The sequence below is a fragment of the Staurois parvus genome, unplaced genomic scaffold, assembly GCF_062004578.1.
Source record: "Staurois parvus isolate SC_StPar_1 unplaced genomic scaffold, SC_StPar_1.0 ptg000287l, whole genome shotgun sequence".
Classification (NCBI taxonomy): Eukaryota; Metazoa; Chordata; class Amphibia; order Anura; family Ranidae; genus Staurois; species Staurois parvus.
In genome coordinates this window covers 17,202,735-17,217,576 of record NW_028318083.1, presented here as the reverse complement: position 1 = coordinate 17,217,576, position 14,842 = coordinate 17,202,735, and positions in this window count along the sequence as shown.

The window sequence follows — 14,842 nt, the reverse complement described above, 5'->3', positions numbered from 1 at the left end:
TCAGGCCATTTGTTCATAAAGTAACTAATAAGTACAATACCTTGAACCATGGCTATTGTATCAAGTAAACAGATAGGGCCTTAACAAAGAAAAAATATATAAAAAAATCAGTTGTAAACATTTACTTTTAAAAAAAGTTCAGTATAAAGTACCCAAAACAATAATAGGTTCTCCTCCAAAGGGTCTGCAGCATTTAAAAAAAAATGTGTAAATGTACAGTAGAAAATTTTTTTAGGCAGGTGCGAAGGAATGCTGTAAAGTAAGAGTGTTTTATATATATATATGTTTGCAAAATGCAAATTGAGTGAACAGAAGAAAAATCTAAATTAAATCAATATTTGGGGTGACTACACTTTGGCTTCAAACAGCATCAATTCTTACACTTGCACACTTTGTACACTTGCACAAAGTCAGGGATTTTGTCAGATTAGAATCAAATGTATGATTAACTAATTCTACCAAGCAGGTGCTAATGATCATCAATTTCATATGTAGGTTAAAACACAGCCATTAACTGAAACAGAAACTGCTGTGTAGGTAGCTTAAAACTGGCTGAGGAACAGCCAAACTCTGCTACTAAGGTGAGTTTGTGGAAGACAGTTTCATTTCACAAGTCATACGCCATGACAAGACTGTGCACAGCAACAAGACACAAGGTAGCTATATTATGTCAGCAAGGTATCCCCCAGGCAAAGATTTGAAAGCAGGCTGGGGTTTTAAGATGTGCTGTTCAAGCTCTTTTGAATAAGCAAAAAAAAAATGGGCAAATGTTAAGTATCGGAGACGTAGTGGTTGGCCAAGGAAACTTAATCGAGCAGATGAAAGACACATCATGCTTACTTCCCTTCAACATCAGAGGAGATGTCCAGCAGTGCCATCAGCACAGAACTGGAGGAAACAAGTGGGACCGAGGTATACCTATCTACTGTCCACAAAAGTCAGGAGTAGTCTTCATGGACTAATTGCAGCCATAATGCCATGCCTCCGATGTGGAAACCAGGGTGTGTGACTCAACTATGCACAAAAACATAGGATCTGGGGTACAGAAAAATGGCAGCAGGTGCTCTGGAATGATAAGTCAAATGTTTAAATATTTGTCTGTAGTAGGAGGCAGTTTGTTCACCAAAGGGCTGGAGAGAGGTACAATAATGAGTGCCTGCAGGCAATAGTAAAGCATGGGGGAGGTTCATTGCAAGTTTGGGGCTGCATTATAGCAAACAGAGTTTGAGATTTATTCAGGATCATGGGTGTCCACAATGTCACGAAATACAGACAGATAACACTGTTCAACAGTTAAAAAGTTTTGGGCATAAAATTAGCTAATCTTACATAATTGTGGGGTGCTGAAAACGAAAATGACCCTAAAAAATGTTGATTGGCTCTAGTTTCCATGATATATTCACCCATCTAATGACGTAAGCCATTCAAAATTATGATGCAACTTCAGCTGCATATTGCGCAATTGATACTGGTGACCAATAGAAAATTGCATGTATACTGAGATGATGCAATATTAGCCTTTAATTGCATCACTTCACTGCATAAAAGCTGCAGTATCTGTAGCTGATTGTAGTTCGACAGCGTCTTTACATTTCGTTTTATGCTTATATAGGCTACTCAGTAATGCCTCGAACTTGTGTGAATAAAGCAGATAATTTCTGCTATATCTGCAGTGAAATAACTTTTATCTCACAAAAAAGGAGGATAACAGGAATGATTAAGAAAGCCTACAACTTGTATTTTGGTTGCAAGATAGGAGACCAGGACAAGAGCTGGGCACCACTGATATGCTGCAATTCTTGTGGGACGGCACTGGAGCAATGGTTGAATGGAAAAAAGGCATCTATGCCTTTCGCTGTGCCAATGATTTGGAGAGAGCCAACAGATCATATTAGTAATTGTTACTTTTGTATGGTGCCTCCAATTGTAAAAGGGCTAAATAAGAAGAAAAAGTTATCTGTGCACTATCCAAATATTCCATCGGCAATACGTCCAGTTCCTCATGGAGAGGGGCTACCAATTCCTAAAGCACCAGAATCCTTTGTGGTTGAGTCAAGTGAGGAAGAACCTGAAGCGTGTAGTCACGTGCAGTTGTAAGAGATAGCCCTTTCCTCGAATACAAGAGAAAAGCCAAGAGAAGCAAAACCGACACAAACTGAAGACAAAACTAGTGAGAATCCTAAGTATTAAAATGATTCAACTTAGCTTATGGCTATAATTTTTCTTGGTAATCCTATGCAATATATTATGCCATTTAGGCTTTGTTATGTAGTCAATATCACTTGCTTTATATTTGTGGAAAGACATCTATCTATATAATTATTGTGCATTATGTAGTCATTACGCCTATAGTAGAAAACGTTCCGTTTACAGAAAAACTAGAGCCAATTGACAAATTTCATTGTTATATTTGAACTCAGAATGTGAAATTCATTAAGAAATGGATCCTTTTGTTTCCAAAACTGGCAAAAAATAAAAATTTGTTGAACAGTGTAATTATCCATCATGCCATACCATCAGGGAGGCATGTGATTGTCCCCATATTTATTCTGCAGCAGGTCACCAACTCTAAACATACAAGCAATATAATTAAAAGTCTTCAGTCTAAAGAAGAACAAGGAGTCCTGGAAGTGAAGGTTTGACCCCCACAGAGCCCTGATCTTAACAGCATTGAGTCTATGATTGCATAAAGAAACAGAAGGATTTGAGGCAGTCTATATCCACAGATTTGTGGTTAGTTCTCAAAGATGTTTGGACCAATGTACCTGCCGAGTTCTGTTAAAAACTGTGTGCAAGTGTATGTAGAAGATTTGATTCTGTTTTGAAGGCAAAGAGTGGTCATGCCTAATATTGATCTGATTTGGATTTCTCTTTAGTTCATTCACTTTCCATTTTGTTAATTGAAAAAAAAACTGTATTAACAATTCTATTACTGAAAGCATTTTTATCTTACAGCATTTTTCACACCTGCCTAAAATGTTTACACAGTAGTGTATGTGCAGGTCAGCATGTCTCTGCATGTGTGTTCTTGAGTGTATACATACTGTACAGTATGTGTATAGTGATATCACTTTAGCAACACCAAATCAAAATGCGCGAGGAATGCTTTTAACCTGAGAAATAGAATTGCTTTATTAAAATGTGTCTGTTCTTTTATTTGCATCTTGATTGATAGCTGTGTTTTACATTTTTGTGTTTTGCATCCTCAGATATCTATAATTTATTTTTTAAATTAGTTAATTAACCTCTCCAGGAAAGATTTATAAAACTTTAATTCACTTGGACAACACTTTGTCAATCATCACTCTGTTGAAAACAGTCTACTTGTCCATTCTCATTAACATTAATAAAGTGTTATGAAATGAATTTCTAACTAATTTAAATTTGCTATAATTCAATACCTTAAAATGAGCATCACTGTGACTGTGTAGAAATATTTAATAATAAGTTTGGAGAGCAATTCAAATAAATGTACATTACTATGCATAAAAGATAATGTCTCACTTTCTCTGAAAATTTCTATAGAAAACATAAACATTTTTAATGTATAGGACTTCTGTTATTATGGCAGTCATTTCATATCTAATGTAGCACCACCTTACCTCTAAAAGACAGATAAGGACTAGAGATGAGCGAAGTATTCAAAAATTCGATTCGACTGATTCGGCGAATTCGTGGAAAAATTTCGATTCGAGTCGAATATATTCGCTGTGAATTTAACTTAAAAAAGGGTGTTTCTAGGCTTCAGAGAGACTTAATATTAGTGCTGAACACTGTACCTTTAATTTAAATGCCCTTGGAGTCTGCTGGGGAAGAGAAATAATACTGTCAGGCAGTATGACATGCAGATGAGTGCCGTCGATCTTAGAATCACCGCACACTTCACTCATTTGGCCAGTCACGGGGCCAAAACCAGAGTGTGGAGCCACAGTGTGGCGGTGGAGGCAGCAGCAATGGGAGGCCATACAGCACCCTATGACAAAAATGGAAACCACCAGCAGTGTGAGGAGACCTGAAAGTGGCACATGGCAGAGTGTGGCGATAGAGACAGCAGCAATGGGAGGCCGTACAGGGACCCATGACACACTCTGGACCTGGCAGCAGCATGAGGAGGCGGTACAGGGGCCCATGGCAGATTACGGGCCTGGCAGCAGCATGAGGAGTCGGTAGGGGGGCCCATGGCAGATTACAGGCCTGGCAGCAGCAATGGGAGGCCGTACAGGGACCCATGACACAATCTGGACCTGGCAGCAGCATGGGGAGGCGGTACAGGGGCCCATGACAGATTACGGGCCTGGCAGCAGCATTTGGAGTCGGTACGGGGGCCCATGACACACTCTGGACCTGGCAGCAGCATGAGGAGGCGGTACAGGGGCGCATGACAGATTACGAGCCTGGCAGCAGCAACTTGGACAGGAGGACGTTCAGTTTCTGCACCGTCTGGTGCGTGCTCGCAAACTGTTGTCTCTTGGAAACGGATTCCAAGAAAGACTGCTGACGGAATCCGTGAAGAGGAGTAGCAGGAGAAGGAGCATCTGAACGAGCGGAATATGCCAACAAGCGACAACAGGGGCCCATGACAGATTACGGGCCTGGCAGCAGCATGAGGAGTCGGTACGGGGGCCCATGGCAGATTAGGGGCCTGGCAGCAGCTATGGGAGGCCCGTAATCTGCCAGCACCCTATGACAAAAAATGGAACCCACCAGCAGTGTGAGGAGACCTGAAAGTGGCACATGGCAGAGTGTGGCGATGGAGACAGCAGCAATGGGAGGCCGTACAGGGACCCATGAGAGACTCTGGACCTGGCAGCAGCATGAGGAGGCGGTATAGGGGCCCATGGCAGATTAGGGGCCTGGCAGCAGCTATGGGAGGCCCGTAATCTGCCAGCACCCTATGACAAAAAATGGAATACACCAGCAGTGTGAGGAGACCTGAAAGTGGCACATGGCAGAGTGTGGCGATGGAGACAGCAGCAATGGGAGGCCGTACAGGGACCCATGAGAGACTCTGGACTTGGCAGCAGCATGAGGAGGCGGTATAGGGGCCCATGGCAGATTAGGGGCCTGGCAGCAGCTATGGGAGGCCCGTAATCTGCCAGCACCCTATGACAAAAAATGGAACACACCAGCAGTGTGAGGAGACCTGAAAGTGGCACATGTTTGGGGCATGATTCATGGCGGATTTAGTCAGTTGTGTCAGGAACTGGTGGTTTGAAATCCAGACTAATCCACGCCTGATTCATTTTCACAAACGTCAGTCTCTCCACACTTTGGGTGGACAGTCGTGTCCTCCGCGGAGTTGCAATACCTCCTGCCGCACTAAACACGCGCTCCGATGCCACGCTACTGGCCGGGCATGACAGCCTTTCAAGGGCAAATTCAGCTAGTTGGGGCCAAAGGTCAAGTTTCGTTGCCCAGTAGTCAAGGGGATTGTCTACCTCGGTTGGCAGGGTGCTGTCCAAGTAGGCCTAAGCCTGTTGTTTGAGGTCCTGCTCCAGGTCCACCTGATGCTGCTGCTGCTGCTGCTGCTGCGGCTGGTTAGTAGTTTCCTCACTGCGCTGGTGAAGAAAGCTACTCATCATCGACTGCAGACTGAGGCAGCCGCTGCTGGTGGAGCTGCCACTGCTCCTACCACCCCACCCCTCCCCTGCTGCCATGGCAGCGGAACGCGAGCGCACAGGGCCCACAGTGTCTGAGGATGGACGTTGGCGCAGACAGGCAGAGACCAGCTGACTACATAGGTGGTTTTTATAGTACGTTATTTTGGCCTCCCTCTCAGCAGGTGTGAAAAAGGCCACCATTTTTGAACGGTAGCGAGGGTCCAACAAGGTGGACAGCCAAAAGTCATCCCTCTGTCTGATGGTTATTATTCGGCTGTCGCTACGCAAGCAACCGAGCATGCTATGGGCCATTTGTGCCAAGGAATGCGAGGGACTCCCTGCCTCCATCTCCACAGCATACTGCCACGGTGCGTCTGGGTCCTCTGTCTCCTCCTCCTCCTCCTCTACCAGATGCTCCTGCTCCTCCACTCCTGTCCGCTGAGTGGAAAAACCACCCATTTCACTCAATAATTCCTGAGCACCAATGTCCTCCTCTACCTCCTCCTCTTCTTCCTGTCCTGCCCCCACAGGGGTCATGTGGCGTTGAGATCTGTGCGCCACGTCTACCGCACCCTGACCAGCCATTGTTAACAGCATTTGTTCCAGGACGTGCAACAGAGGAATGACGTCGTTCATCCCATAGTCCTGCCGACTCACGAATAGCGTGGCCTCCTCAAAGGGCCTGAGCAAGCGCAGCTGTCACGCATGAGCTGCGAATGGCTGACATCTAAGTTACACAGGGAGTACCTTTATCCGCTTTTAACATCAGGAAATCGGTGATGGCCTTTCGCTGTTCGTAAAGGCGGTCTAACATATGTAGGGTTGAATTCCACCTTGTTGCAACGTCACAGCATGAGGAGTCGGTACGGGGGCCCATGGCAGATTACGTGCCTGGCAGCAGCAATGGGAGGCCCGTAATCTGCCAGCACCCTATGTCAAAAAATTCAACACACCAGCAGTGTGAGGAGACCTGAAAGTGGCACATGGCAGAGTGTGGCTATGGAGACAGCAGCAATGGGAGGCCGTACAGGGACCCATGACACACTCTGGACTTGGCAGCAGCATGAAGAGGCGGTATAGGGGCCCATGGCAGATTAGGGGCCTGGCAGCAGCAATGGGAGGCCCGTAATCTGCCAGCACCCTATGTCAAAAAATTCTACACACCAGCAGTGTGAGGAGACCTGAAAGTGGCACATGGCAGAGTGTGGCGATGGAGACAGCAGCAATGGGAGGCCGTACAGGGACCCATGAGAGACTCTGGACCTGGCAGCAGCATGAGGAGGCGGTATATAGGGGCCTATGGCAGATTAGGGGCCTGGCAGCAGCTATAGGAGGCCCGTAATCTGCCAGCACCCTATGTCAAAAAATTCTACACACCAGCAGTGTGAGGAGACCTGAAAGTGGCACATGGCAGAGTGTGGCGATGGAGACAGCAGCAATGGAAGGCCGTACAGGGACCCATGAGAGACTCTGGACCTGGCAGCAGCATGAGGAGGCGGTATATAGGGGCCTATGGCAGATTAGGGGCCTGGCAGCAGCTATAGGAGGCCCGTAATCTGCCAGCACCCTATGTCAAAAAATTCTACACACTAGCAGTGTGAGGAGACCTGAAAGTGGCACATGGCAGAGTGTGGCGATGGAGACAGCAGCAATGGGAGGCCGTACAGGGACCCATGACAGACTCTGGACCTGGCAGCAGCATGAGGAGGCGGTATATAGGGGCCTATGGCAGATTAGGGGCCTGGCAGCAGCTATGGGAGGCCCGTAATCTGCCAGCACCCTATGTCAAAAAATTCTACACACCAGCAGTGTGAGGAGACCTGAAAGTGGCACATGGCAGAGTGTGGCGATGGAGACAGCAGCAATGGGAGGCCGTACAGGGACCCATGAGAGACTCTGGACCTGGCAGCAGCATGAGGAGGCGGTATATAGGGGCCTATGGCAGATTAGGGGCCTGGCAGCAGCTATAGGAGGCCCGTAATCTGCCAGCACCCTATGTCAAAAAATTCTACACACCAGCAGTGTGTGAGGAGACCTGAAAGTGGCACATGGCAGAGTGTGGCGATGGAGACAGCAGCAATGGGAGGCCGTACAGGGACCCATGAGAGACTCTGGACCTGGCAGCAGCATGAGGAGGCGGTATATAGGGGCCTATGGCAGATTAGGGGCCTGGCAGCAGCTATGGGAGGCCCGTAATCTGCCAGCACCCTATGTCAAAAAATTCTACACACCAGCAGTGTGTGAGGAGACCTGAAAGTGGCACATGGCAGAGTGTGGCGATGGAGACAGCAGCAATGGGAGGCCGTACAGGGACCCATGACAGACTCTGGACCTGGCAGCAGCATGAGGAGGCGGTATATAGGGGCCTATGGCAGATTAGGGGCCTGGCAGCAGCTATGGGAGGCCCGTAATCTGCCAGCACCCTATGTCAAAAAATTCTACACACCAGCAGTGTGAGGAGACCTGAAAGTGGCACATGGCAGAGTGTGGCGATGGAGACAGCAGCAATGGGAGGCCGTACAGGGACCCATGAGAGACTCTGGACCTGGCAGCAGCATGAGGAGGCGGTATATAAGGGCCTATGGCAGATTAGGGGCCTGGCAGCAGCTATGGGAGGCCCGTAATCTGCCAGCACCCTATGTCAAAAAATTCTACACACCAGCAGTGTGTGAGGAGACCTGAAAGTGGCACATGGCAGAGTGTGGCTATGGAGACAGCAGCAATGGGAGGCCGTACAGGGACCCATGACACACTCTGGACTTGGCAGCAGCATGAGGAGGCGGTATATAGGGGCCTATGGCAGATTAGGGGCCTGGCAGCAGCTATGGGAGGCCCGTAATCTGCCAGCACCCTATGTCAAAAAATTCTACACACCAGCAGTGTGAGGAGACCTGAAAGTGGCACATGGCAGAGTGTGGCGATGGAGACAGCAGCAATGGGAGGCCGTACAGGGACCCATGAGAGACTCTGGACCTGGCAGCAGCATGAGGAGGCGGTATATAGGGGCCTATGGCAGATTAGGGGCCTGGCAGCAGCTATGGGAGGCCCGTAATCTGCCAGCACCCTATGTCAAAAAATTCTACACACCAGCAGTGTGTGAGGAGACCTGAAAGTGGCACATGGCAGAGTGTGGCTATGGAGACAGCAGCAATGGGAGGCCGTACAGGGACCCATGACACACTCTGGACTTGGCAGCAGCATGAGGAGGCGGTATATAGGGGCCTATGGCAGATTAGGGGCCTGGCAGCAGCTATGGGAGGCCCGTAATCTGCCAGCACCCTATGTCAAAAAATTCTACACACCAGCAGTGTGAGGAGACCTGAAAGTGGCACATGGCAGAGTGTGGCGATGGAGACAGCAGCAATGGGAGGCCGTACAGGGACCCATGAGAGACTCTGGACCTGGCAGCAGCATGAGGAAGCGGTATATAGGGGCCTATGGCAGATTAGGGGCCTGGCAGCAGCTATAGGAGGCCCGTAATCTGCCAGCACCCTATGTCAAAAAATTCTACACACCAGCAGTGTGAGGAGACCTGAAAGTGGCACATGGCAGAGTGTGGCGATGGAGACAGCAGCAATGGGAGGCCGTACAGGGACCCATGAGAGACTCTGGACCTGGCAGCAGCATGAGGAGGCGGTATATAGGGGCCTATGGCAGATTAGGGGCCTGGCAGCAGCTATAGGAGGCCCGTAATCTGCCAGCACCCTATGTCAAAAAATTCAACACACCAGCAGTGTGTGAGGAGACCTGAAAGTGGCACATGGCAGAGTGTGGCGATGGAGACAGCAGCAATGGGAGGTCTCCCATTGTCCCAACATGGCCCAAATAGTCCCAACATGGGCCCCCTGGCCACGCTTGACTTTCTGGCCACATAGTCGACATACGGCTACGTTTACTTCCTCGGGCGGCTTGACGAAAAATTGCCACACCGCCGAGTAGGAAACTTTGCCCCCGATACTCCTCACTGGCTGACTGCTGCTTCCTCCGTGCACACCGGCACCACTACTGGCCGTGGTGGTAGGCTGCAGTGGAGCTGGTGCTCTACTCCGTGGCCGTTTGGCTCCACTGACACTGCTTCCACTGACACTGCTGCGACCCTGCTGCTGTCTCCTGGGCAACCCACCGACTGTTTCACTCACTGCCAAGCTGCCACCCTCTTCTCCTGATGATGCGGAAGAAATTGCCTGATGACGACGAGGCTGCCAAGTGCGATCAACCTCCTCATCATCAAGTAGGGTCTCCGCCTCACTACTAGCCCCCTCGGCTGCGTCTGGGTCAGGAGACAGACCTGTCTCTAGACCGGCTACCGGGCCACTCTCCTCGCCACTACTTCTTCGCCTAGCTGCTGAAAAGGCGGATGTCTCCCCCCGTTCCTGACCGCCCTCTGTTAGCTCTTCCTCACTGTACAGTGGGGCTGAGCCCACAGCATGCGATACTTCGCTTGGTGAGGGAACACCAAAGGACAGGGGCAGGTAGAGGACACGTGATTTCAGTGGGCTTGGTCCCGGGCCATGCCAACTAACGGTTGTGTCTGACGTACCCACCGACCGTTGGCTGTAGGTGTCAGAGGTGACCTGGGAAGAGGAAGACGACCGAGCCAACCAATCGATGACGGCAGGGTTGTCGGTGGAGACACGACCGCTGGATGACACCGGGAGCACTGGCCTCTGGCTGCGAATAGTGCTGCCTCGACCCCTTCCTCTGCTGCCACGTCTGCTCGCTCCTAAAACATTGCCTCCTCTGCCACTCCTCTGCATGTTGTCTGACATACTCTTTAATTAAACGATTATGTGTCCCTGAGTAACAATTCTGTGTCCCTGAGTAACAATTCTGTGTCTGTGCGAGTAACAATTCTGTGGCCCTAAGTAACAGTTCTGTGGCCCTCAGTAACAATTCTGTGTCCCTGATTAACGTTTCTGTGGCCCCAAGTAACAGTTCTGTGGCCCTCAGTAACAATTCTGTGTCTGTGCGAGTAACAATTCTGTGTCTGTGCGAGAAACAATTCTGTGGCCCTAAGTAACAGTTCTGTGGCCCTCAGTAACAGTTCTGTTTCCCTGAGTAACAATTCTGTGTCTGTGCGAGTAAGAATGCTGTGTCTGTGCGAGTAACAATTCTGTGGCCCTAAGTAACAGTTCTGTGGCCCTCAGTAACAGTTCTGTGTCCCTGAGTAACAATTCTGTGTCTGTGCGAGTAACAATTCTGTGTCTGTGCGAGTAACAATTCTGTCTGTGCGAGTAACAATTCTGTGGCCCTAAGTAACAGTTCTGTGGCCCTCAGTAACAATTCTGTGTCCCTGATTAACGTTTCTGTGGCCCCAAGTAACAGTTCTGTGGCCCTCAGTAACAATTCTGTGTCTGTGCGAGTAACAATTCTGTGTCTGTGCGAGTAACAATTCTGTGTCTGTGTGAGTAACAATTCTGTGGCCCTAAGTAACGGTTCTGTGGCCCTCAGTAACAGTTCTGTGTCCCTGTGTAACAATTCTGTGTCTGTGCGAGTAACAATTCTGTGGCCCTAAGTAACAGTTCTGTGGTCCTCAGTAACAATTCTGTGTCTGTGCGAGTAACAATTCTGTGGCCCTAAGTAACAGTTCTGTGGCCCTCAGTAACAATTCTGTGTCTGTCCCTGAGTAACAATTCTGTGGCCCTAACTAAAGTTTCTGTGGCCCTAAGTAACAATTCTCTGGCACTCAGTAACAATTCTGTCTGTCCCTGAGTAACAATTCTGTGGCCCTAATAACGTTTCTGTGGCCCTAAGTAACAATTATCTGGCACTCAGTAACAATTCTGTCTGTCCCTGAGTAACAATTCTCTGGCACTCAGTAACAATTCTGTCTGTCCCTGAGTAAAAATTCTGTGGCCCTAAGTAAAGTTTCTGTGGCCGTGAGTAACAATTCTCTGGCACTCCGTAACAATTCTGTCTGTCCCTGAGTAACAATTCTCTGGCACTCAGTAACAATTCTGTCTGTCCCTGAGTAAAAATTCTGTGGCCCTAAGTAAAGTTTCTGTGGCCCTGAGTAACAATTCTCTGGCACTCCGTAACAATTCTGTTTGTCCCTGAGTAACAATTCTCTGGCACTCAGTAACAATTCTGTCTGTCCCTGAGTAACAATTCTGTGGCCCTAATTAAAGTTTCTGTGGCCCTAAGTAACAATTCTCTGGCACTCAGTAACAATTCTGTCTGTCCCTGAGTAACAATTCTCTGGCACTCCGTAACAATTCTGTCTGTCCCTGAGTAACAATTCTCTGGCACTCAGTAACAATTCTGTCTGTCCCTGAGTAAAAATTCTGTGGCTTTAAGTAAAGTTTCTGTGGCCCTGAGTAACAATTCTCTGGCACTCCGTAACAATTCTGTCTGTCCCTGAGTATGAATTCTGTGGCCCTAACTAGCGTTTCTTTGTCCCTAAGTAACAGTTCTGTGGCCCTGAGTAACAATTCTGTGTCTGTGCGAGTAACAATTCTGTGGCCCTAAGTAACAGTTCTGTGGCCCTCAGTAACAGTTCTGTGTCTGTGCGAGTAACAATTCTGTGTCTGTGCGAGTAACAATTCTGTGGCCCTAAGTAAAGTTTCTGTGGCCCTCAGTAACAGTTCTGTGTCTGTGCGAGTAACAATTCTGTGTCTGTGCGAGTAACAATTCTGTGGCCCTAAGTAAAGTTTCTGTGGCCCTAAGTAACAATTCTCTGGCACTCAGTAACAATTCTGTCTGTCCCTGAGTAACAATTCTCTGGCACTCAGTAACAATTCTGTCTGTCCCTGAGTAAAAATTCTGTGGCCCTAAGTAAAGTTTCTGTGGCCCTGAGTAACAATTCTCTGGCACTCCGTAACAATTCTGTCTGTCCCTGAGTAACAATTCTCTGGCACTCAGTAACAATTCTGTCTGTCCCTGAGTAAAAATTCTGTGGCCCTAAGTAAAGTTTCTGTGGCCCAGAGTAACAATTCTCTGGCACTCCGTAACAATTCTGTCTGTCCCTGAGTATGAATTCTGTGGCCCTAACTAGTGTTTCTTTGTCCCTAAGTAACAGTTCTGTGGCCCTGAGTAACAATTCTGTGTCTGTGCGAGTAACAATTCTGTGGCCCTAAGTAACAGTTCTGTGGCCCTCAGTAACAGTTCTGTGTCTGTGCGAGTAACAATTCTGTGTCTGTGCGAGTAACAATTCTGTGGCCCTAAGTAACAGTTCTGTGGCCTTCAGTAACAATTCTGTGTCTGTGCGAGTAACAATTCTGTGGCCCTAAGTAAAGTTTCTGTGGCCCTAAGTAACAATTCTCTGGCACTCAGTAACAATTCTGTCTGTCCCTGAGTAACAATTCTCTGGCACTCAGTAACAATTCTGTCTGTCCCTGAGTAAAAATTCTGTGGCCCTAAGTAAAGTTTCTGGGGCCCTGAGTAACAATTCTCTGGCACTCAGTAACAATTCTGTCTGTCCCTGAGTAACAATTCTCTGGCACTCAGTAACAATTCTGTCTGTCCTTGAGTAAAAATTCTGTGGCCCTAAGTAACAATTCTCTGGCACTCAGTAACAATTCTGTCTGTCCCTGAGTAACAATTCTCTGGCACTCAGTAACAATTCTGTCTGTCCCTGAGTAAAAATTCTGTGGCCCTAATTAAAGTTTCTGTGGCCCTAAGTAACAATTCTCTGGCACTCAGTAACAATTCTGTCTGTCCCTGAGTAACAATTCTCTGGCACTCAGTAACAATTCTGTCTGTCCCTGAGTAAAAATTCTGTGGCCCTAATAACGTTTCTGTGGCCCTAAGTAACAATTCTCTGGCACTGAGTAACAATTCTGTCTGTCCCTGATTATGAATTCTGTGGCCCTAACTAGCGTTTCTTTGTCCCTAAATAACGATTCTGTGGCCCTCATTAACAAGTCTGTGTCCCTGAGTAATGGTTCTCTGTCCCTAAGTAACTTTTCTCTGTCCCCAATTATCGTTTCTGTGGCCCTAACTCTGTCCCTGTCCCTAGTACAGAGCGGTCTGCCTCTGTTCAATAACTGCAGGCAAATGAAGAATTCCAAAATGGCCGCTATTTATAGCTCGACCATTACACAGTGCTGGCTGGCTGGCTGCTGATTGGCTGATGCGATCACATGTAGTTGAGGAATGCATTATGGGTCAGCGCGCCTTGTCTGCGCGCCTTCCCAGACATCCCCGCTCCGTCGCCGCACATGTCAGCCGCCATTTTCTGAAAAATTTCGATTCGCGCGTCCGAATTAGGCTATTTTTCGGATTCGGCACGAATCGAAATTTTTCCGATATTCGACTCGAATTCCACTTCGGATACTTCGATTCGCTCATCTCTAATAAGGACCTTCAGGTGGCTTGGTGTGGGAGCATATCAAATCTCAGGTTGGAATCCATGATTCTTTGTGGGGTGGACAAGACTGAGCATAATCCCTATTAGAACATTTAAGAAAGTGTATTAGGTACAATAAACTCAGGAGTGAGGGTTAAGGCACAGGTTAACTAAAATGCAACTACGAATGACACCAGGGACCTGTGCTAGCAATACAGAACTCAATACAGAAATAAGAACCTTTAAGCCAAGACCAGCAACTTGTAGTTTTCAGACTGTGGGGAAGTTTCAACAGGCACAAACACCTTTTCATTTGAGCCTACAGCTTTCTTGCAATATCCACTGCCAGAAGCTGGTACCCAACTCTCCAGGACTCTCTTTAGCAGTGAAGTTGCTTCCTCTGGAGCTCTATCAAAGTCTCCAGCTTCATGCCTCCTGTATCTACACTTTAGAAAGGCAGTGTAGACCTTTCAGGCCCCAGATTCAGGCCCCTAGTTCAGCAACAACCTTCCCAGGGCAGCAGGTAAAAGACCTCTAGCACAATATCCTCCCCAAGCAAAGACCTTTCTGGAAGGTCACCCCAAACATGCATATCCCTCTCTAGCATAAACCACTGACAATAAACCTCCTAGTAAAAAAAAGCAAAAAACAAAACAAAAACAAGGCAAAAAAAACCATAGACATACTGTATATATTCATACCTATTCAGCATTGTATCCCTCTGCAGCATTTTCCGAGACAACCCATCAACACAGGTAGAAGCAAGCAATAAGCTGAACTTAGGGGAAACCCAACAAAAACAGGACTTTAACAGTTCAGAGCTTAGGCTGGCTACAGCCTAGCTGCAAAAAATTTAAAGTGATTCTAAACATGTCTATACTTACCTGCTGTGTGCAGTGGTTTTGCACAGAGCAGCCCATATCCTTCTCTTCTTGGGCCCCCCGCCATCGTTCCT